The 19,515-nt window shown below is 43.3% G+C and overlaps 1 protein-coding gene across 1 annotated transcript in view; it reads left to right on the forward strand.

Moving 5' to 3' along the window:
• Nucleotides 1–2,179: 2,179 nt before the first annotated feature.
• Nucleotides 2,180–19,515, forward strand: part of SNRPA (small nuclear ribonucleoprotein polypeptide A) — a 526,049-nt gene continuing 508,713 nt past the window's right edge. The window contains exon 1 of the mRNA XM_044067214.1: nucleotides 2,180–2,307. The gene's annotated coding sequence lies outside the window, so the exon portion shown is untranslated. The remainder of the gene's footprint in view (nucleotides 2,308–19,515) is intronic.

Genomic DNA, 19,515 nt, shown 5'->3' on the forward strand with positions numbered 1-19,515 from the left:
AAAGAAACTCCAACTCTATTCAGTAGCATACCGCCTACTCAGAGGTGATCTGTGCCTGACATACAAGGCCATGTCCAATCAGGAATTGATGGACATGCTCCACCTCAAAAAATCCAAGTCCATCAGAACCACGAGAGCTAAAGATTTGAACCTCAGCACAAATATGAATAGGACATGCTGGAGGGACAGATTCATAACTCAGAGGCTTCCCATACTCTGGAACAGAATCCCAGTTCATGTTAGGCAGAGCCCTGCACTGACTCTCTTCAAGAGAAATCTTGACGAGTGGATGGGAGATCGTAGGTTTACCCCAGGGGTCATCTCTGTGTCACTACTAGACAGGGGCACAATAAACTAATTCTATTATGTAAGGGGGTCTTCACTGTGTCACTACTAGACAGAGGCACAGTATTCTAAATCTATTCTGTACACTTTTGTACCATTATATGGGGTGGCGAAAGCCACATCACTATGGCTAGGCTTATAAATGCCCCAGGGCAGATAGCCTAGTACCAAACTATGAAACTATGATACAACATGTTATATTTCCTTGACTGAAAGGATCAGGTCCTTCATCCCTGGCAATCTGTTCTGAAGGGGCCTGAAATTATGCTCAGCCAAACAAATGTAAGTCATGTATTTCCAAAAAGCATCGTAATTCCTGCCACTGAACACCAGAGGAGATAGAATTTATTCCCAGAAAGATGGTGCTTTCTTCCAGTAGAATCTAGCATTTTCAAATAGAGCAGGTTAGATTCCGTCGGATGAAAGACCCTGGCATGGCATGGGGTTAGAAATTACTCACAGAAAGATGGTCCTTTCTCCACTAGAATTTAGCACTTTCTGATACAACAGGTTATATTCTCTTGGCTGAAAGGATCAGGTCCTTTATCCCTGGAAATCTGTTCGGAAGGGGACTGAAATTATTCGCAGCCAAACAAATGTAATTAATGTATTTCCAAACAGAATCGTAATTCCTGCCACTGAAAACCAGAGGAGTGGTCCTTTCCTCGACTAGAATCTAGCATTTTCACATAGAGCAGGCTAGATTCCGTTGGCTGAAAGGCCCTGGGTTCTTCAGCCATGGCAATCTTTGTTGAATGTGCCAGAAATTGTGCTTAAGCAAAAGAAAGTAGTGAAGCTCTTTTCAAAAAAAAAAAAAAAAAAAAAAAAAGGCCATTCCTGCCTTTGTATGCCAGAGGTGACAAAATCTTTTGGAATAAGAAAGGCCCTTTTGCCCAGTAAAAATTAGCCATGTTATTGATAACATAGGTTCATAGGTTCATACTAGGCTATCTGCCCGAGGGCATTTATAAGCCTAGCCCATAGTTTTGTGGCTTACGCCACCCCTTTAGTTTGGAGAAACTATGCCCATTATTGGTCTCCGTGAAAATGGTCGTTCCTGCCAGTGTACATGAAGAGCAGGCTAGGTACCCTTTGCTGAAAGGACCAGGTCCATTCAGCCAAAGAAATCTGTACTGAAGGAACCTAAAGTGTACTACACTTCCAAAAGCCTTCTTTGTATTCTATGAGAGAAAGTCCTTTTTCTCACAATGATTCAGTTTCTTTTACAAACCAGGTTATTCCCCTGCTTTGTGTTAACAACTGCAGTATTTTTTTTTTTACATAAATGTTAACTTTAGTCTCCCTTTCAGGTGAACATGAGTAATTTTGTAAACTGCAATCCAGATTTTTTCCCTGAATCTGTCTTTTATGCAATATACTCTACTGTGATTTAGATGAAAATCAGTTTAGGAATTATTCAGATAAATAAACTGTAAAATATTTATAAAGAAGTTAAAATATGTTTCAGGTCCTTCCCCCCTACAATCTACTGTATTAAAAAAGCTAAATTCCATGCTCTGAAAGGTCCTTGCTAATCATATGTATTACATCAGACTACCTCATGTTTATTAATAACTAGGTTCTTTCAGCCAAGGGAATCTAGCCTGTATAAAGTGAGAAGGCTAAATTCTATTACTGCAAATAATGTCCTATTCCCCACTATAAGTTAGCCTTCTCACATAACACAGGCTACAGGGAATCTAGCCACAACCCTTTCGAAAGTACATAACTTTGTATAATAATGTTTTATCTACGCGTTTGACATTTTTTAGTACATCCAATAGCTAACGAGCTTGTTTAGAGGAGGCGGGACGATTAACTTCGCCAATCACCCGTTAACTGAAGTGGCAAGTAACTAGTAAGAGGAAGTTGCTGCCTAGGATTGTGATTGTAAAATTTGTGCAAACGTGTTATCGAAAGAAGAACCTCACGGATTGAGTTTAATCCATTACGCTTTTGTAGGTTAGTAGCTCGTTCACAATCTTTGTTAGTTTAGATGATTGTTGTCTTTTTTGCCTTGTATTCTCAGTAGTTATTTTTAGAATTTAAGATATTTGTATTTAATTGTTACTTTTGAGATGCCTCTGAACGGAAGCTGGTCATACAGTTGCCTATTTCGTCTTTGTAGAGCGGCAAGAATGAATGAAGTGTTTTGCTAAATGAGTTGTGAGTTGCGTAGTATTGAGACATTTGAAATGTTAGGCATTTTTTGGTAATTGCTAGGTTTACCTGTAAAGACTGCCCCGATCCTTGCCTAAATTTCTGTTTAGGCCTCGTTCGTAGTGAAGGAACCTCAACTGTTAGGTGTTGCCTTTGGCTGTAAGGTTTTTGGAGTATCCTCCTAGTTATGTGTAGGTATTTATGACTGTGCTAGTCTGGTGGTAATCGTGCTCTTCAAAGAAATTGTAAGCAGGTTTTGAATCTTTAGAACTAGCCTAGTGAAGAAAATAACCAATACGTGTTATTTAACCTGGCTGGTTGTGTTTTCCCCAGCGCCGTTTTGCTTGACCGATATTGGCAGGTATTTTTTATTTGCGTTTTTGATTGTAGGTGTCCTTCTTAGCCGTTTCTTTATTATAAAACGGTGTTTTAGAACATCCTATTTGTCAGTCAAGGTGGCTTCACCTACGTGTTTACAGCTTTACATGCTTGCACATGCAGTGCATTGCTGACAATTATCGAGCTTCTGTCGTACACGCTTTCATTGTGAAATATACGGCAAAGCAAAATGTCTAAAACTTATAGCAACTACACATTTCACGCAACAAGCTTTGTAAAGTTCCGTTTAATACGATTTAACATTGTATAGTATGGAGGCTTAGACTTTCCACTGAGTGTGTCAAACAATCCCTTGCTCGCTCTGGGGTGCGTAATATTGTTTCAGTCGTACCTCTCAACTGTCCAGAATTTTGTCCTCCCATTCTTGGTTTGCTTCTCATAAAATTTATGGCAAATTGTTAAATGAAGTCACTTACTATATTCTTCAGAATGTAAGTACTAGTGCAAGACCTGTTTATCGGCTTTTCTTAGTTAATAGAAACGGTATTAAAATCTGTCATTGTCTTGGGACTCCCCCACATTGTTTTGACTTTGTTCACACTTCTTGCATAAAGAGGTCGCGAAAGTAGCAGAATAGATAAGTCATTGGCCTCTTATGCCAGGGATTGTGGGTTCAAGTACCATTCAGAGTAATATAAAAGCCTAACTTGTTATAACCTACGTGTATATTCCAAATTGTACATATTTTAGTGACGAGAGTAAAGGAATTGGCATTTAATGGGTGCTGTCGATCTACGTGTGGTGTAGGCTGACGCTGTCCATGTGTTCATAGGTTCATACTAGGCTATCTGCCCAAGGGCATTTATAAGCCTAGCCCATAGTTATGTGGCTTTCGCCACCCCTTTAGTTTGAATAAAAACTATGCCTATCATTTTTCTGTGCCTCTGTCAAGCAGTGACACTGAAGTAATCCCTGGGGTATATCTGCGATCCCATCCATTGGTCAAGATTCCTCTTGAACAAGGCCAGCGAGGTGCTCTGCCTTACATGTACCGGGATTTTGTTCCACAGCATAGGGAGTCTCTTGGTGATGAATCTGTCCCTCCAGCACGTTCTATTTATAACCGTGTCAAGGTTTAAGTCTCAGTCGGGCAGCATAAGACATATTTTTGAGACCCTTTATCCTTTTGGTGAGGAACTTTTGGGGCCTTTCAAGCTGCAGCAGGTGTCTGGTCAGATACATTCCGAACGGGGCATTGTACTCAATCATAGGTCTAATGAGTGATGAGTACAGGGGGACGATGACCTCCCTTGATCTAGATGTGAATCCCTTCATGATCAGGTGGGCGATATAGAAGGTTTTCCTAACTACTTTAGCAACATGAGTGTCAAACGAAAGGCTACTGTCAACCTGGGTCCCCAGATCCCTGGTGACTTTTTCTGTGCTCAGTGGATTGCCACCTATATGGTAGCTAGGGGTAACCTTGTTTTTCCCGAAGGGTATGACTATGCATTTTTTGGCGTTTAACTTCAGGCCATGGCTCTGGCACCAGTTATCCGTTCCCTTCTGGAGGATATCTGTGTCAGGTGTGTTTTCGACTATGGCGCCCAGTTTGCAGTCATCTGCAAACTTTGTCAGCCATAACCCTCCTGTGTTTGCTTCTACAGAAAAGTAGATGCCGAACAAGAGTGGACCCAGGACTGAGCCCTGTGGGACACCACTTGTGACAGGCTTTGAGTCTGACATGGCTCCAGCAACTCTGACCCTGTGGGTTCTGTCACTTAGCCAGTTTGCAACCCATCTTGTGATGTATGGGTTTACATTCAAGCTGATGAGTTTTTCGATGATACCTGAGTGGGGTATTGTCGAAGGCCTTTGCCAGGTCGAGGTAGGCTGTATGGACTGCCTTTCCCTCATCAATGGCCTTGGTGACTGTCTCGAAAAAGTCAACCAAGTTTAAGAGGCAGGATCTGCCTTTGACAAAGCCAAACTGGGTTGGATCCAAAGTCTGCAAGTTCCCTATGTCTTTATTTATGAGTTCCATTATGATCCTCTCCAAGGCTTTGTAGATAAGGCTTGTCAAGCTAATGGGGCGGTAATTTCCAGGGTCTGTGGAGGCACCGCCCTTATGAAGTGGGACCACAGTCGCCGTGCGCCACTCCTTGGGTACGTATCCTGAGGTGAGGCTAAGATTAAACAGCTGTCCTAACTGTGGGTTTAATTCTTCGTTGAGTTCATGAAGCACACAGCCGGGGACACCATCCGGTCCCATGGATGCTGTGTTTTTTGCCTTAGTGAGGGCAGTTCTCACCTGGGTGTTGGAGATGTTTGGGGGGCTACAATCCTCTGGAATAGATATCTCTCCTTTTGGGGGGGGGGGGGGAGAAGTTTGCACTGAACCTGTCAGCCAGTATGTTAGCAATGTGTGTAGGTTCAGTAATTTTCACATTTTGAACTAATTCTGAGCTTATCTGGGAGTTTCCTCCTAGGTTTCTAACATAGCTAAAGAAGGCCTTATGATTGTCTTTAGAGTCCTTGGCGATTTTTCTCTCAGTATTTGCCTTGGATGATTTTATGAGAGCTCTTAGTTTTTTTACTTATAATGATCAAAGGTGTCTTACCTTTCAAGGATTTTGCTCTATCTTGTAGTAGCTTCCTCCTTTTGTCGTAGAACTTGTTTATGGCTGGGGTCCACCAGACTGGACGCTTGCCTTTGGTACAGAGAGTCTTAGTTTTGTTTGGGATTGCCTGATCCATGCAGTCCTGTAGGTGCTGGTAGAAGGCATTTGTAAGTGATTCAGCAGTTTGAGTAATGTTTACCACTGGCTCAGGGGCCTTAAAGGAGACCACACTAGTTTTTTAGAAGTGTGAAATCGGCTTTTGAGAAGTTTTTCACACTGGTCTTTTTTGTTTCAGGTGGGGGCGGGATGAGGACCTCCAGCGAGATTAGTTTATGATCTGATCTCACCAGTGAGGGGTATACTTCCGGTGTTGAACATTTTGATCCCATGTTCGTGATGAGATCAAGTATGTTTTCTCCTCTTGTGGGGATGTTGTTCCATGGCATTTGAGTTTATGAACTCCAGGAATCTTTGGGTTAGAGTGTTCGGGCTTGAGTAGTGTTCCCAGTCTATATTAGGGTAGTTGAAGTCACCTAGTATGATGGTGTTTGGAGATACATTTATCCCCTCCAATGTTTTCAGGAAGGACATGTGAGGTTCCTGAGTTTGAGAGGGTGGCCTGTAACATGCTACAAATTGCAGAGCAGTCTTGCCTATGGTTAATTGCACTTGGATGGTCTCCGATGCATCGTGCGTTGCCACCAACCTTGAGGTGTGGGTGTCCTTTATGAATATGGACACCCCCCCTACTTTCTTGGTGTTGTCCGGATTTTGGGGCCGGAACGCATGGTATGAGGTGAAACCTGTTAATGCTGGGGTGCTCTCAGGAGCCTTGAACCATGTTTCTGTCACAGCACAGACATCGATGTTCTCCATATTGAGAAGGGCCTTGAGTGCGTGCATCTTGAGATTGAGACTTCTGGCATTGAGCAGCATTACCCTTAGTTTTTTTCCTTTTTGGTGTTCTAGGGTGGTAGGTTTAGAATTTGAGCCTTGCCTAAAGGCACTATGGGGGTGGCAAGAGCCTTTGCCAATATCCGGAAGCCCAGGGGTGACGGGTGCAAGCCGTCCCTTGCGAAGCAGCGTGGCTTGTCCAGCATGTCATCCCAGACAGACATTGGATCCCCTTTGAATGACACCAGAATTTAAGCCAATTATTAAAGCTGATCATCTTATCACTGTATTGTGGCATCATTCTAGGTGAAGGTAGGATACTGCTCAAGGTCAGGGTCATAACTGCCTGGGCTACATAATCAGAGAGCTCCTCTGTCCCTTTTCATGTAGTCCAAGGAGGTATGTCTCAGGTCGTTGACACCAGCGTGGACAATGACTGAGTCGTACTTGTACCTGCTGTTGAGAGACCCGAGTGCTTGCGTTATGTGGCGGATTCTAGCGCCCGACAGGCAGCTTACTGTGACCTTCTCCTTACTCAGTCTGGTGAGCAGGACGTCAGTGTGTATGACTATGGAATCACCAATGACAAGTGTGTCTGGCATTTTGTTTGGCCTTAAGGGCTGTGACTGTTTGATACTCTGTGTGGTCTATGTGTTGGGTCGTGGGGTGGTAGTTGTTTGGGTGTCTGCTTTGGTGGCCTCTGCTGTTTTGGTAAATTTTTGATCAGAGCCTCAGAGTATGTCTTTGTGTGAGTATGTGTATGATTTGAAGTTGTGATGGTACCATGTGTGACTGGGTATGTATTGTGTGTGGTTACATTCTCCTCCTGTCTGGTCTTGCCAGTCCTATGTTGAGAGAGCTCAGCCTCCAGTTTGGCCGTATAGTTGCATCTCTCGCATCAGTCGGAATAGTTAGTACTGCACAACAGTAACATGTCATGTCTCGTGTTTGGCAATCTCAGGTGCTGTGATGTGTTATTTAAATGCGATATATTGCATTATAAATGGTAGTTGGCACAAGTCTTCCAGCTTCACTGACACTTCACTGTTGGGTTATGAGCCTAGTGCGTGTCTGTGTTATGCTTGTGTGTAGTTTGAGCCAATTTCCACTCTGTGGCTAAATAGTTACTACTAAAAGTAGACTACAAGAAATGTTGTATATTGGATCACTATGAGGGGAAATGAGCAAAGAGGCTGTTTTGCTTCTTGAAAGTTCTGCACATTGCAAACCTGTATGCACCAGACAGGCATTACTCATTTTGTGTTCATAGGTTTATACTATCTGCCCCAAGGCATTTATAAGCCTAGCCCGAATTTTTGTGGCTTACGCCACCCCTTATATGAAAAGATACTGTACCCATTAGTTTGTTGTGCCTCTGTCCAGCAGTGACACAGATGATTCCCGGGGTAAACCTACGATCTCCCATCCACAGGTCAAGATTTCTCTTGAACAGAGCCAGCGAGGTGCTCTGCCTCACATGGACCGGGACTCTATTCCACAGCATAGGGAGTCTCTGAGTGATAAATCTATCCCTCCAGCACGTCCTATTTATATCCGTGCTAAGGTTTAAGTCACTTGCTCTAGTGGTTTTGGTGGATTTGGATTTTTTGAGGTGGGAGCATGTCCATTAATTCTGGGTTGGACATGGCCTTGTATGTCAGGCACATGTCACCTCTGAGCAGACTGTATGCGACTGAATAGAGCTGGAGTTTCTTCAATCTGGCAGCATATGACAGATTTTGGAGTCCCTTTATCCTTTTGGTGAGAAACTTTTGGGGTCTCCAATTGCTGCAGATGTCAGGCGAGATGCATCCCGAATGGGGCATTGTACTCTATCATTGGTCTGATAAGTGAAGAGTACAGGGGAACAATGACCTCACTAGATCTGGATGTGAATCCCTTCATGATCAGGTGGGCAATGTAGAAGGTCTTTCTAACCACTTTAGCAACGTGAGTGTCAGAAGAAAGGCCACTGTCAACTGGGTCCCCAGGTCCCTGATAACCTCTTCTGTGCTTAGTGGATTGCCACCTATATGGTAGCTTGGGGTTACCTTGTTTTTCCCAAAGGGTATGACTATACATTTTTTGGCGTCAGGCCATGGCTCTGGCACCAGCTATCTGTTTCCGTGAGTCCCTTCTGAAGGATATCCGTGTCTGATGCACTTCCCACTATGGCGCCCAGTTTGCAGTCATCTGCAAACTTCAGCCAAAGTCCTCCCATGTTGGCCTGTACTTCTGAGAAGTAGATGCCGAACAATAGGGGGCCAAGGACTGAGCCCTGTGGGACACCACTTGTGACCGGCTTGGAGTCTGACATAGCGCCAGCAACTCTAACCCTATGGGTTCTGTCCTTAAGCCAGTTTGCAACCCATCTTGTGACATATGGGTTTACATTTAAGCTGGTAAGTTTTTCTACAATACCCGAGTGGGGTATTGTCGAAAGCCTTTGCAAGGTCAAGGAAGGCTGTATGGACTGCCTTTCCCTCATCAATGGCCTTGGTGACTGTTTCGAAGAAGTCGACCAAGTTCAAAAGGCATGATCTTCCCTTGACGAAGCCAAACTGGGTCAGGTCCAATGTCTGCAAGTCCCCTATATCTTTGTTTATGAGCTCCATTATGATCCTCTCCATAGCTTTGCAGACTAGACTTGTTAAGCTTATGGGGCGGTAATTTTACCAGGGTCCGTAGAGGCACCGCCTTTGTGGAGTGGGACCACAGTTGCCGTACGCCACTCCTTGGGCACGTATCCTGTGGTAAGGCTGAGATTAAACAGCTGCCTTATGTGCGGGTTTAATTCCTCATTTAGCTCGTGAGCACACAGCCGGGGACACCATCCGGTCCCATTGATGCTGTGTTTTTAGCTTTAGAGAGAGCAGCTTTCACCTGCGCATTTGAGATGTCTGGGAGGCTACACTCCTCTGGGATAGTTATCTCTCCTTTAGGGGGGGAGAGGGCTGTGAAGTTTGCACTGAACCTGTCTGCCAGTATGTTGGCAATGTCTGTGGGTTCAGTGATTTTTGTATCATTTTGGACTAATTCTGAACATATCTGGGAGTTTCCACCCAGGTTCCTAACATAGCTGAAAAAGGCCTTATGATTGTCCTTTGAATCCATGGCAATTTTTCTCTCAAAATTGGCCTTAGTTGATTTTGAGTGCTCGTATTTTTTTACTAATAATGATCAGGGGTGACTTCCCTTTTATGGATTTTGTTCTATCATGTAATAGCTTTCTCCTCTTATTGTAAAGTTTATTAATGGCTGGGGTCCACCAGACTGGACATTTGCCCTGTGTGGAAAGAGTTTTGGTTTTATTTGGGATTGCCTGATCCGTGCAGTCCTGGAGGTGTTCATAGAAGGCATTTGTAAGGGCTTCCGCAGCTTGGGTTGTGGTTTCCACTGTCTCAGGGGCCTTGAAGGATACCACACCAGTCTTGAGTAGTGTGAAGTTTGCTTTAGAGAAGTTCTTCGCTGTGGTCTTTTTTGTTTGGGATGGGGGCGGGATGTGGATTTCCAGTGAGATTAGTTTATGATCAGATCTCACCAATGAGGGATATACTTCCGGTGTGGAGCATTTTGTCCCCATGTTTGTGATAATGAGATCTAGTATATTTTCTCCTCTCGTGGGAACAGTGACTAGCTGTTCCATGGCATTTGAATTTATGAACTCCAGGAACCGTTGGGCTAGAAAGTTAGGGCTTGAGTAATGTTCCCAGTCTATATTCGGGTAGTTGAAGTCACCCAATATGATGGTGTTTGGAGATGCATTTATACCCTCCAGTGTCTTCAGGAAGGCTGTGTGGGGTTCCTGAGTTTGAGAGGGTGGCCTGTAGCATGCTACAATTTGTAGAGCAGTTTTGCCTATGGTTAGTTGCACCTGGATGGTTTCCGAAGCTTCGTGCGTTGCCACCAACCTGGAGGTGTGGGTATCCTTTATGAATATGGATACACCCCCTCCTTTTGTGGTGTGGTCCACGTTTTGGGGCTGGAATGCATGATATGAGGTAAAACCTAATAGTGCCGGGGTGCTCTCAGGAGCCTTGACCCAGGTTTCAGTTACAGCACAGACATCGATGTTCTCCATACTGAGAAGGGCCTCGAGTGTGTGCATTTTGAGATTTAGACTTCTGGCATTGAGCAGCATTACCCTCAGTTTCTTTCCATTTTTGTTTTCTAGGGTGGTAGGTTTAGAATTTGAGCCTTGCCTAGAAATGCCACTATGGGGGTGGCAAGAGCCTTGGCCAATATACGGAATCCCAGGGGTGACAGATGCAAGCCGTCCCTTGCGAAGCAGCGTGGCTTGTCAAGCATGTCATCCCAGGCAATGACACCAGACATTAAGCCAATTGTTAAAGCTGATCATCTTGTCTCTATATTGTGGCATCATTCTTGGTGAAGGAAGGATACTGCTCAGGGTTAGGGTCCTACCTGCCTGGGCTACATAATCAGAGAGCTCCTCTGTCTCTCTTCATGCAGTCCAGGGAGGTACGTCTCGGGTCGTTCACACCAGCATGGACAATGACTGTCATATTTGTACTTGCCGTGGAGTGACCCGAGTGTTTGTGTTATGTGGCGGATTCTAGCGCCCGATATGCAGCTTACTGTGACCCCCTCTCCTTGTTCAGCCTGGTGAGTGGGACGTCAGTGTGTCTGAATATGGAGTCACCTATGACAAGTATGTTTGGTGGTGTATTTGGCCTTAAGGGCTGTGACTGCTTTGCACACTGCTTTTGTGGTTTGTGTTGCTTGTGGGGTGTCTTGAGGTAGCAGTTGTTTGGGTGTCTGCTTTGGAGGCCTCTGCTGTTTAGGTAAATTTTTACTCTGAGCCTCCGAGTATGTCTTTGTGTGTATGTGTTTGATTCAGTGGTGTGGTAGCATTATGTGAGGCTGGTTTTGTGGTGTGTGTAGTTGCCTTCTCCTCCTGTCTGGTCTTGCCAGTCCTGAGTTGAGAGCTCAGCCTCCAGTTTGGCTAAATAGCTGCATCTCTCGCAAGTATTTGTTATGTGGGAGGAGGAGAGGGTTGTCTGTGTACATGAGGCAGTTATAACATTGCCTCAAGATTCCCAGATTCACCAGCTGGACCGGAGAGGAGATTGGCAACTGACCTTTGGACATGCTAGAATAATATTGGGAATTCCTTAATTGAAAACGAGGGCCAGTGGGGAGTGAGGGTGTAGTGCTTTTAATTTTTAGTGCTGACTTATATAATTGCTTTAGTGAGCAAGTGCCAGGTAGTGCAATGTGTTACAAGTAACTAAATGCAAAAACGACAAACAGTAACTTTCAAGTGAAACAAGGAAATAAGTACAGTAAGCAATGCAGATATCACTAGTGATCCACAGAAGCACTGAGAAGCCGCGTATTAGGTGGAATTAGCTTCCAGGGAAATAACAAGCAAACAAACAAGCATATAAACAAAGCTAGATTCAGCTTCTCCCACAAGAGTGCAGACCACGAACCCTCTTAATGTAAAATAACTGGCCTGAAAGCCCAAGTGCTTAAACCAGAATTAATACACTTTTAGAATAACAGACACTGAGCCCTCAATCAGCAGTTCCCAACCTAGAAGGATGTAAGCTACCTGTTCTGCCACAGCAGTGCAGACCACAAACCCTCTCAGTGCAAAACAACTGGTCCAAAGCCCAAGTGTTTAAACCAAAAGGCTTAGAATGAGTTACACCAAGCAGTAATAAATACAATTGAGTATTTTTAAGATGATGCAAAAGTAAAATGAAGTAGGTAGAAACACAAGTACAGTAAATGCAGATGAAAATTCTTTTTTTTTAACTCTGAATACCCTCCTGGGGGCAAGCATCCTGAGGAGAGTGTTTTTTTTTTTTCTTTTCTTTAGTTTACATCTTCCCATAATGCACTGAGTGCACAGTTGCTGGGATTACAATGCCCTTGCCTGGGCTGTCGCATCACAGTTCCATTCATTTAGAATAGAAGGACAGAGAAGTAGTGCTAATTTTTGAGACTCTTTGTTAAAAGTAATACTTACTGTTGTGTAGTCCCTTCTTAAATGTTTCCTACTGAAACTGTCGGGGACAGTGAATAGTACTTTAAAAAATGTTGATCCACTGTGGTGACCCCTAACTGGGAAAAGCCGAAAGAAGCATTATTAACAAGTCATTTCCAACATGAGAATGTGAATTACTTCACACTTTTCCAAATGAAAACAAGTCTATAGTTTTAATTAGTCCACTAGCATTCACCAGTATTGAGGGACAGACCTGTATTTGAGTCCAAAATTATGGGTTAGTTGAGCTACATATCCCTGTAACATGTCCAGTTTACAGTTAATACTGGTCGCTAAATATGTCTGAAAGCTTGTGCATCAACCAAAGAATGATCTCATCGGAGACCGCTCTATATAGAAATTAGTCTTCAGCGTATCTGTCAGCTGTACAGATTTTGGCATCGTATTTTAGGTTTGTCCCTTGTAAAACTAGTGGTTTTCTAGCAAGTCATTAGGATTGAAGTCACCTTAATGATTTACATTTGAGTTTGACTTCATTGGCTTTGAAAATGCATGCCGATATAAATTTAGAAAGTTGCTAGAACAGAATTTGTAACATTGATATTTTAAAGTCTGTCCCTATTTGTTTGGCTTTCGTTAACCTGTTATTTTAGGCTTTGTCCAGACTACTTGTACTAAAGTTGGATGTATATTTGTTGCAATGTGTATTGACTACTACTTACCTTGTGGGAGCTTTGGGGAGTCTCTCCTAAAATGTGTTTTCCAGCCCATTTGGACCTTTCTAGTAAGCAAATATCGAGCATTTATTTTGCTTTGTTTACCAGATTCCTTCATCTTGTTCTGTGAAGTCCTGGGGAGAAAAGCTCCAAAATGTTAAGACATTTTAAACGGACATTAGTAATACACATGAACAGACGTTAAATATACAGTAACAATTGCACATTTGCTAATTTAAGTTGCATCCATATGAAAGAGAATGATTGCGGTATTATGTACTTGTGTATTAGATGTACGTTGAGACTTTTGAATTTGTGTATCAGTGAATTTGTCACAGGTGATGGATCATGGGATCAGTGCTTAGAAATGCAAAGAAATGGAGGTGAGGGGAAGAAACTGTCACTTCAACGATTGCAATAGTCTAGAGCCAAGTTTTGCACAGCTGGGTGACTAGCCCTGCCACAGTAGTTCTTGCACACACACTAGCCCTGCCACAGTAGTTCTTGCACACACACACTTGTGGCCAATTTAGTGTCCAATCCACCTACTGCGTGTCTTTGGGATGGGAAACTGGAGGACCTAGAAGAAACCCATGCAAACGCAGGGAGGGCATGCAGACCGCACAGAAGGCACCTTGGTTGAGAATCTAACTGTGGGACCTCTTGCATCCATGTCACAGTTAATAGGTAGGTGGGCTGTATTATCAGTAATTGGTCTCTGATTTCAAACTAATGCCAGTGATGCCACTGTGTAGCTACAGTATATCTTGCTACAACTGATACTTGGCAAACATCCCATGTATACTAAAGTGTCTGTCTTTGTGTGTCCTCTCAGCAAGAGGTTCACTGGTTCAATTCTTGGGTGTGGAGTCTGCATTCGTGTGTTTCCTTCGGGTACTCTGGCTTCCTCCTAAATTTCAGACATTTATCTGGAGCTTTTCTCTCTAGGCTTTCACTGAAAAATAGGCTCTGTCCTAGTTGAAATTTCCCAGTCAACAAATGTTAAATATAAAATAAACTTGTTACTAGAGTAAGAGGAGTTGTGTTGGCATTCATTTCCTGAATATGAAGTCTGAAACTCGAATGTTTAGTTCATAGGTTAGTACTAAGCTAACTGCCCTTGCGAGCCATTTCTAAGCCTAGCCAATAGTGACTTCAATCTATGCTGATAAGCCAGAAAATCACAAATTTTGAGGTACAAACCAAAATATGTTGCAAAAATATGGGCAGTTGAGGCCATGCCAGCATGACTGTCACATTTTCAAGTGCTCGTATTAATCTTGTTGGGTATACATCGTGAAATGCCACAATGTTCATAGGTGTTTACTAGGCTAATGGCCCTGGAGCCTTTAAAAGCCTAGCCCATAGGATTACCCTGGCATCGTGCCACCTGACCTTAGTTCCCAGTGCCTCTAGAGTAGAACCACTGGAGTGATCCCCGGGGTGAATTTTCTATTTCCTATCCACTCGAGATTTCTGCGAGGGCCAGTGAGGTGCTCTGTTTGACATGTATGGCACATTTGTTCCCTACCATGGGCAGTCTCTGGGTTATGAACCTGTTCCCTACCATGGGTAGTCTCTGGGTTATGAACCTGTCCCACCAGCTTGTTCTGATTGTGGTAATGAAGTTGAGGTCTCTGGAGCATGTGATGTGGTGGGATTGGGATTTCTAAAAGAGCATGGTCAGACATGGCTTTGTAGGTCAAGCGGAGATCGCCTCTAAGTAGGTGATATGCAACAGTAGTTGGAGTTTTTTGTCTCCATATAGGAAAAGTGTTTAAGGCCTAGGATCCTGTTTGTGAGGTACTTTTGCGGCCTCTCCAGTTGCAGGTGTCTAGTGAGGGTACATGCCAAATGGGGTATAGTACTCAATTATTGGCCTAATGAGCGAAGTTTAGAGGAGACAATGACATCTTTCTTCCTGAGTGCAAAACCCTTAGTAATGAGATGTGCCACAGGACTTTCTGACCACAGTGGCAATGTGGTGGGCAAGAGAGGTTGCTGTCAAGAGATCTGGAACACAGGTTAACGCCTTCTGTGTTCAGTGGACTAACATCAATGTGGTAATTCATGGGAACTGGGTTTTTCCTAAAGGAGATGACATATATATATATCTTTTTTTTTTTTGCATTGAGCTAAAGGCCATGGTTCTGACACCAGTTGGGTCTCAATGAGGCCTTTCTGTGGGATGTCAACATCACTTGGAGTTAATAATGGCTCCCAACTTGCAATCGTCTGAACTTTGTCAGCCAGAGTCCCTTAGTGTTGCCGTGGACTTCAGAGAAGTAGATACCAAACAGGAGAGGACCCAGGACTTTCACAGTGTGGGTTCTGTCTTGTCAGCCAGTTTGCAACCCACCTAGTGATATAAGGGTTGATGCCTAGCTTAGTGAGTCTTTGTATGGTTCCTGAGTGGGGAATGGTATCAAAGGTCTTGGCCAGGTCAAGGTAGGCTGTATGAACCACCTTGCCTTCATCCACATCTCTGGTGACCGTCAAAGAAGTCGACCAGGTTGAGCAGATGACTGACTCAAAAGTTGAGCAGGCATGATCTACCCTTCACAAAACCAAACAGTGTGGGGTCCAGAGTTTGGCGATTCCCTATATCCTTGTTTGTTAGGTCCGTGATAAAGCGTTCCATAGCTTTGCATATTAGACTTGTCAGGCTAATGGGGTGGTAGTTCCCAGGGCCTGTAGTCCTTCCTCCTTTGTGGAGAAGGATGACTGTAGCAGTCGATAGGGACAAAGCCTGAGGTGAGGCTGTGATTTAACAGGTTGGGGTGCCATTTCACTCTAGTTCATGTAGAACAAAGCCAGGGATATTGTAAGGTCCCATAGAAGCTGTATTCTTGGCCTTGGACAGTGCTGTGTGCAGCAGTAATACTGGGTGCCTGGCAGTCTTCTGGTATTGTGATTGGTCCTTTTTTTGGGATGGGTATGGTCCTTTTTGGGGGGGGGGGGCGGTAAAGTTGGCACTGCATCTGTCGGCCAGTATATTGGTAATATCTGTTGGCTCTGTGTAGGGGCTACCATTGTGCAGTAGCTCTGAACAAATCTGGCTATTGCCGTGGAGATTCTTTACATAACCATAGAAGTCCTTATGGTTGTCTTGAACTTTGCTTGATGCATACTGGATGTATTGCATAACAGCATTAAGTTGGTGTCAGAACTACCAAGTAGAACTGATAAAGGAGAATATCCTTAGCCTAAGGCTGTAAACATCAAAGCATCTGATCAATCCTAAAAGTACAGCACCATTTCAATTAACTATAGAAAACAGCTGAGCATTTGGCAATCTATGTTTTGCACCCTGCTGCTATTTAGTAACCTCAAACTGCAGGTGCGACACTTGCCTGGAAGAGAAGTCTATGGTAACTTTGAATAAATGAGGAAATAAGATGTTAGTGAGAAGTGAAGGAAAACAAGAATGTATGCATATGTAACATTACCAGCAAAAATCTTTAGGTGTGAAACCTAATCGGTAATGAAACGTTTTTGCTTCATATAGGAAGGGAGCGGTGGGGTAGGAGATATGGACTCTCAAGAGAAATTACCCAAACACAATGAGATGAAGTTATAAGATGTAGTGAGCTGCCCAATATACAAGGCTAAGACTTGGAAAAATACTTCTGTGTGTGACAGCAACATCAAAAGTATGATGCGTCACATAGACCATTGGCATTAAAGAAGGATCTCTGGCTTCTGTCCAATTTCCTGCAAAACTCTGCTTTCAAACTGTCATCATGCTGTCATAATAGAGTACTAGTAATGCTCTTGGTAACCAAGCTGGTGGTGATATAACTTCTGCCTGTTTTAATTATAACAAATTAGACACAATATGAAAACATTGGTGGTTAAGAATTGATGCAGAGAAATTAAAGCCATGTTAATCTAATACAAATGGGAATTGCAGTGTGAAGCGAGGGAAAACCCAGGCTCGTTGTATATTTGGAGAGAGAGCCAGGGAACAGAATTGGATAGTAAGTGAAAAGCCAGGGAACAGAATTGGATAGTAAGTGAAAAGGGGAGAGTAAGGATTAAAAGGTACTTAAAAACCTAGTTTCTTAGGTTTTGAGTAAGAACCAAACCAGATTTTAGCAAGGAAGTCTTTCAGAATGATTCTGAAAGATGGGAGGATGTAGACCTGATAGATGCAGGCAAGGAGGTCTGGGCCTTCGCAACTACAGACTGTCCAGCAGGTTTGCTAGGTTGTAGACGGGAGATCTTGGTCACTGGATCACAATGATCGACTGTACATTGTTTTTCAGTGCTAGGCAGGCAGGTTGATGCTGGACGAAAGTTACGTTGTGTGTTAGTTGATGTGGCAGTTCTAATCAGTTAAGGCTTTTCAGTGCTATACGTTATAGTCTGGAATGTTATATTTGATCTTGTACTAGTGAAGACTTGCACACTGTCCTATTCCCCTATTTGCAGCCTTTTAGAGTTAGAGCCCCTGAAAATGCAATCTTTGCTTCTCTCAAGCATGAGGTGCCCTGCAGCCCTCCCTTATAAATGAGTGAACAAACCAAAGCATTGCAGCTATTGATTCTGTGATGACCACAGAATCATTATTAAAAATGTCAATATGGAAACGAGTGCAGGCATCGCTTGCCAATGGTACCACCAGCATCTTGTGCCTGGGGCAGTTGCCCCTTCACCCCATCCTAGCTACACTAGAAAATGAATCAGTGTGACCATGGGGGTGCAGATATTGTGATTCAAATCTGATGATTAGTTATGCACTAAGTAACAGTCCTGAAAATGCGAAATTTTGTGGACCATATTACAAGGCATCACAAGGCCTGTAGTTATCCTATTTATCATGTATCTGTCGCGCCAGGCTAATGGACTCTTCAGGGAATACCCAAGGTGGCTTTATACCACTAGGGGTAATTTGGCCATGGCATCTGGGAACTTAGTGTAATTACTAAAGGATGGTTTAAATGCTCAGAAAGCACTTCCATACCTGGGTTTAATGCTTGTGGTGTAGTCTATATACATGCACCTAATGACCAGGTGCAAACAGTGTTTGGACTGAGAGGTTCCCAGTGGGAGTAGTTGTGAATCCTGCTGGTGATGACTGCATTAGCAAACTGACTAGAGAGGGCGGATCAATAAAGCTGTGGTATGTAGAACCTGTGGCATTAGATGAAGACTAAAGATGAATTTGAGTAAGGGAATGTATGTGAAACTGGGGCATTGGCTCATTAACCAAATTAGCTACAATTGTGGAGAAGGTCCAGCAGAACATATTGGTGTTTCAGCCCCCTGTGCAAGTTTAAAGATCTGTTGAAGATAATTTTGGAGCAACAGGAAGAAGGCAAGAGGAAACAAGGATGTCTAGCCAAAAGAGGTGGCTTATGAGTTCTGACTGGTGTGATTGACAAAAGGTAGGAAAGTGTTACTTAACCAATAGAGGTAATGACAGTTGACACAGCACCCCCCCCCGTCATTGCTTGTCTTTATCTCCATTCTTGGATATAAAAAATAACATACACTTATTCAGAAAACTTTAGCTTTTAGCTGTAAGCTGTTACATACATAAACTAAACTAAATTATACTGCAGTGGAGGCAACTTAATATTGGAGGTTGTGAAAGCACTACAGTACAAGCACATGTACCTGAAACATGAACCACAAAGTGCTGCAAGAAAATTTAGCCATTCTGATGAGAATGGATCAGTCCAACACTAACAACTAGGAATGCTGAAGCAAGAAGACTATTGTTGTAGCAAAAGAAAGCACAAAAACGGTCAACTCCACACCATTCTCCAACGTAAATAGTATGGTGTATATGCACATGCAGTCTTATTCTACTTGATTATATTAGTACGTGGCATTGTAGGGATGGTCACAGTATCACTGTTCTGTTGGTCTGTGCTCTGTTCAGGTGGTGATGCCGGTGATGCCTACACTAAACTGAGGCATACCCAAGTACTATTCTAATTATGTGCTTGGTGGCTAATTATGGATATGTTTGTTTAATCACATGCACGTAGCAGTGACTGTTCAATAAACTAAACATTTGCCTCCGTACTGATATTCATACATGCTACTTATTTCTGCACTGCAATATAACCCCATTTTTTTAAATGTTCATGATATGTGGCAAACACCTACACAAGGTTCATACTAGGCTATCTGCCCTAGGGCATTTATAAGCCTAGCCAGAGTTGTGTGGCTTTCACCACCCCTTAGGTTGAAGAATACTATACCCATTAGTTTGCTGTGCCTCTGTCCAGCAGTGATACAGAGATGATCCTCTGGGTAAACCTACATTCTCCCATCCACTGGTCAAGATTCCTCTTGAACAGAGCCAGCGAGGTGCTCTCACATGGACTGGGATTCTGTTCCACAGCATAGGGAGTCTCTGGGTGAATCTGTCCCTTCAGCACGTCCTATTTATATCCGTGTTGAGGTTTGAGTCTCTTGCTCTTGTGGCTCTGGTGGATTTGGATTTTTT

The sequence above is a fragment of the Protopterus annectens genome, chromosome 1.part0 (genome assembly GCF_019279795.1).
Source record: "Protopterus annectens isolate FY-2018-M chromosome 1.part0, PAN1.0, whole genome shotgun sequence".
NCBI classification, from domain to species: domain Eukaryota; kingdom Metazoa; phylum Chordata; order Ceratodontiformes; family Protopteridae; genus Protopterus; species Protopterus annectens.